Here is a 5,926-nt window from a genome sequence, read left to right on the forward strand (position 1 = left end):
GAGGCTCCAAAATAAAGGGAAAGGGAATGGTGGAATCACTTAAAGGAAGATACTGCAACTTTGTGGTTACACTGTGATGATGCGCTGCCTGACGAGAAAATATAGAGCTCATGGCTGGAGCGAACAACAATGATTTGTTTGTGCCAGTTGTTGCAGATGGTGGGCACCTATACACATTTAGGGGGAACTTGGACCTATTTTTCATCTATAGACTTTGACCTAGAGAAAGAGAGAGGGAGGAAATGGCATTAAGAAGGAGTAAGAGAAAGACAGGGAAACAATATCAAACAGAGAAAGGAGGAACAGAACAGAACTTACAAGAGTGCCTTAAAGAAAAAGGAAGTGTTTGGTGGAGAAAGCTTTAGGATTGGGCAACCCCTGTAGGATCTCCTGCACCTATTCTTTTTTTTAACAAATTAACCACTTTGAAAGTAAGGATGGAGGCTCATGGATCTGGAATAGAATCGAGTTCCAGATCCTTAGAGCATAGTAAAATAAACCTGCCGGAATTACATGCTGCAAACACTGTTTCTGTTTGCACCATGATGCACCCTTCAGTATGTGTGCCAGGCACAGCCCTGGGAGTCCATAGTGAAAATAAATGTGCTGCCCTCAGTGCGCGTGCAAGGTCTGACCATTTACCCCTGCACCGGGGAGAGTGTATTCATGAAAGATGGGGCTATGGTTTGAAACCACAGCTCTTTCACTGCAGGCAGATTGGTCTCTCTTTCAAAAGGGGAAAGGCATTCTACTACAGGAAAATGCAGTGCATTACTACAACTGCCTACAGAGGGATGCCGGAGTGGTCCCTCTTATACCTGTTCCTCCCTCCCCATGGGTGCCTTTGAGCAGAGCACTAATGGTGCACCAACTCTAAGTGAAACACAGTCGGTGAGCCTCCTGACAGATTCTTTGCCTCTGCACCAATATCCGTAATATGGTGTGGGCGAGGCCCTCTGCTGCTACATCGCTCTTGCTCCTGTCTTCCTCATGCATCTGCCCCATTTTCTGTGTGCTTTCTCCTTGCTTTTTTCTTGTTTTTCACTGCTTTCTCTTTCCTTTTCCCCATTTTCTGAGTGCTTTCCTCTTGCTTTACCTTCATTTTCCACTGCTTTCTCTTTGCTTTTCCCTCATTTTTCACTGCTTTCTCCTTCCTTTTCCCCCATTTTCTGTGTGCATTTTCCTTGCGCTTTTCCCTCATTTTCACTGCTTTCTCCTTTAATTTTCCCCTCCAACTGCCTCCCAATGCCCTTCCCTCCTCCCAGGACCTACTTAATGGAGGCTGCAGCATGGCCATGTCAAAGGTGTGTCAAAGGTGTGCCAAAGGCAAGCTTGTCTATGCTGGTCCATGCCTGGACAACGCCCAAGAACCAGGAACCCTGGTTCTTCCACCATGCGCAGCTGCACTGCCACAGGCCTCCGAGTGCTAGACCCTGGATGCATCGACAACAACAACTGCTGCCACACAGTTCCACGCACCACTAGAGGGCCATTCTCCTGCCAGCACTTCTGCTTGACCTGCAACACTGAAGCAATCAACAATGCCGCAGACACCACATACACAACTGCGCCCACCGAGGCGATCAATACCCCCACAGCACAACTCCAGGGTATTCTACTCAACACACAATCTGTCTGCAAACTAGCCATGGAGATCTGGGACATGATCTTTTCTTTCACCCAAGATGTCTTCTTCCTCACAAAAACATGGCTGCACCCTGCCTCCACACTAGACATCACCATCATCACACCCGAAGGCTACAAGATGACAACCGACCGAATCAACAAACACTGAGGTGGAATTGTCATTTTCTACAAGGACACCATCTGCTGCACAACCTCCTCAGACTACCCAAGCCCGATAATGGGGAATCTCAATCTCCAACTTCAAACAGACGGAAAAAGCACCCTCACATACAGACCACCAGGACCACGCCCCACCTTCTGCAACCCCATCCTTGACCTCATCACCCCGATTGCCTTTGACTCCAAGCACTAAATTTTCCTGGGAGATCTTAACTTCCACATCGACAACCCCGGTGACACCAACACAATCGACCTCTTGGCAAGCATGAGCAACACTGACCTCCAACAACTTGTCACCGACCCCACCTACATTGCAGGACACACACTCAACCCCATTTTTACATCCAGCAAGAGTCATGCACAACCATGTCTCTTAGCTTACCTGGACCAATTGCTACAGCGTACACTTCACCATTTCAAGATCTACCAACACCGGCGCCAGGACCCCCAGTTGCACACAAAGAAAATGGAAAAGATATCAGAAGAGAGGTTGAACAAAGCTCTCAACCCCCACTTCCCAGACACATCATCCGACCCAGAACAGGCAGCGAAGAACTTCTTCACGGAATTCGTTGACACATTCGCCAGCTAAACCCAAAGTACCAGCCAGAGGAGCCAGTTGATTCACTGTGGAGCTGAAACCGTCCAAACGCAACAGCCGGCAACTAGAACGGAAGTGGGGTACTAGCAAAAAGCTAGGAGACCATACCACCTTCAAAACAGCACTCAACCAGTACTACCACCTACTTAGAGAAACAAGGAATAGACCACATAGAAGCCAGCACAAACCACAGCAAGGAGCTCTTTGCTATCTTGAAGGAGTTCTCCAACCCCTCAGCCACCAGAAACACCATCACCCCCTCTCAAGAACTGTGTGAGACCCTGGCCGACTTCTTCCATGACAAGATCTCAGCCATTAACGAGAACTTCAAACTCCAACCCCCTGCCGCCGACAGCATCAGCCTACTCACACCCACGAATACAAAATCCAAACACCTGCTCGCCCATTGGGGCCCTCTCACAACTCAAGTCACAATCTACATGAACTCCGTACACTCTGGAGCACCCACGGACCCATGTCCCCACCACATCTTAAACCGGGCAAGATGGAACTCCCCATCTTTGGGAATAGCACTTTGCCAAGGAACGACACTTGGCAGACTGCTGAACTCAGCCCTTAGCCGCCCCGACAGAGCAAGCCTACAACTTCTGCATTATCTTTGACAGCAAGTCATCTATGCAGACAGGTAAATTAAGTCTTGTCCACCTGTTTCCACACTGTATACATGGTCCATAAGATATTCAGGTGGCTCCCAATGAACACCAGAAGGCCTGTAACTCAGGCCCTCATCGCCTGCAGGCTAGAGTACGGAAACACTCTCTTGGTAGAAATCACTGCACACCTACTCAAGAAACTACGACAATAGAAAAACTCAGCGGCAAGACTCATCCTTGACCTTCCCAGATGGACTATATCACACTGCACCACAGGAAGATTCACTGGCTCCCGATCCAGAAGAGATTCTAGTTCAAGATGCTGACCCACTCATACACAGCCCTGAGCAACAAAAAACAAGCATACATCAACAAACGAATGACCTTCTACCAACCGACCAGACACCTCCCAGATCCGCCAAGCCAACAGCGGAGGCCTTCCTTCTCTTACCTAGTGGCCAAAGCCAGGAACGACCGTCCCCTGCACCTTATGAACACTGCATTATTCCGGAAATTCAGGAAAGGACTCAAGACCTGAGTGTTGAAATGAACAGAGCATCACAAACCAGCTAGCCACTCCAGTGCCTTGAGACCCTCAAGGGTGATTTGCCACGCTTTATAAATCCAAATTGATTGATTGCTTGGCCCAAAGGCAAAGTTTTCCCTAATTTGTATGATGCCAAGTCCCCATGTAAGTAAAGGAACCCCTGTAGGATCGAGTCGCACATGATGTGCATTGGTGAGATCCATATTTACAGATGCCTGTCCATCCCTTGCTATATTACAAGGTGCCTCTAGCATGCAAGAAGCAACCTTAAACGCATGTTGCACCCTAGGGCACCTTCTGTACAACAACCTTTAGCACCTCGGCCTGTTCTTGCATTTTATAATTTCCTGATTACGGAACTGTCCGGTTTCTTTTCATTTAGTACTTTTTCTAGTAATTCTTTTCAGTCCTGTTGGTTACAGAGTTATGGACCTTTTACCAAATGGGCAATTAAACATCTGTATGTGCAGCTGCAGGTACGTAGCTTCAGGGGGTGTTTGGGGTGTGACAACCCCCAAATAAATAAATGGCTTGGTGGGTGGATCTGAGAGCCCTGCGTTAGTCCACTATGTCTCTGTCAGCTTATTCTCGCCGTCCTGATTTCACTATGAGTTTTTAAATTGTTTGGGAACTTACATATATTTAGGTCCAGATTTACAAAGATTTTGTGTTGCAGTTGCATAATTATTTTGACGCAACCCGATGTCAAATTCTTTTTTGTATTTACAAAGCCACACAAATGTCAAATGACTTTGTAAGTAAAAGTAGCGCCGCAATATGCCGGACACAAGCAAAGAGGAGATAGCCTCCAAGGATACTACCCCCTCCAGCACAAAAACAATCCTGATTATAAGGCAGATATCCTTGCACTCTCGCACAACGGTGCATGTGTTGGCACTAGGCAGCTCCTCTAATAAAAGAGAGAGGGACCCCAGAACCAAAGGGATAGGGTTCCACAATTGACACAAGTCAAAATATAATTCCCTTTGGGCGGATTACCGTAGAAAACCAGATTCTTACAGACATACACATATAAACTCACCAATATCAAATCATAACAAGGAAGCAATATAAAAAATATTTAAAAAGTAGTGAAAACGCTTATAATAAAAGTAGATCTGCACAGTTTATTAACATACACTATATTTTGTTAAAAATGGGAAACATATACAAGACGGAACACTATAAAAGAAATAAATCCAACATTCCTATAAAAAAGGAGGTACAGGTAAAGGACTAAATTCCAACAGAGATTCAGAATTTTCCTTAATTTGTTTTTCCAGTATTACTCCTTGTGCATCGACGCGTTTCAGCGTATGTTTAATGATTGACCACCTTCATCAGGACAATTACAATAAATGTTTCCCAATGGTTCTGAAATGCAAACAAACCCAATCTTAGTTACATATAATAATATCTTTACTTTTTTTAGATTCTGAATTTCTGTTGGAATTTAGTCCTTTACCTGTACCTCCTTTTTTATAGGAATGTTGGATTTATTTCTTTTATAGTGTTCCGTCTTGTATATGTTTCCCATTTTTAACAAAATATAGTGTATGTTAATAAACTGTGCAGATCTACTTTTATTATAAGTGTTTTCACTACTTTTTAAATATTTTTTATATTGCTTCCTTGTTATGATTTGATATTGGTGAGTTTATATGTGTATGTCTGTAAGAATCTGTTTTTCTACGGTAGTTCGCCCAAAGGGAATTATATTTTGACTTGTGTTGGCACTAGGCAGCCCAAAGTGCTTCAGCTAGCTTATAGGAAGAGCAGAGTCGTGCCATGTGAAGATATGGGGCAGTTCTGCTCTCTGCAGGTGACACAACACAACAAATGTTCTTGTTTTTCTGCTGCTGCGTTGCACTACTTCTTTCAAAATATGCCCTTTAGTGGCCATTTTAGCAAACAAGTAGCAAATCTGTACCAAAAGAAATGGTTCTTGAATGGGTCCAAATATACTACTTTTTAGAATTCACAAACATTGGCAGTAGTAGGTTTGGAAAGCTGCAACAGCCTCAGGCTTCCAGACAAAACATCCTTAACTTCAGAAACCAGACAATAGAGATAACTTCCATTCTGCTCTTCAGTTTGACCCACAGAGTGGAGCATAGTTCGTAAAAACAGTTTTCCATTTTGCCAAAGGGAGAGAAGGTTCCCCAGGAACAGCTAAGAATAAGGGAAGAGGCACTATGTTTTGCATGATCTTTTCTGTGGTGGAAATGTCCTCCAGTGTACCAGAGACACAGGCCAAGGCAGGAGATGCAATATTTAGATTATGTGCGAGACTGAAATAAACCTAGCACCTAGGTAAATTCTCTTTAACCATATAGCAATAGTTATCCAATGCTAAAT

Source organism: Lissotriton vulgaris, chromosome 7, assembly GCF_964263255.1.
Source record: "Lissotriton vulgaris chromosome 7, aLisVul1.2, whole genome shotgun sequence".
Classification (NCBI taxonomy): Eukaryota; Metazoa; Chordata; class Amphibia; order Caudata; family Salamandridae; genus Lissotriton; species Lissotriton vulgaris.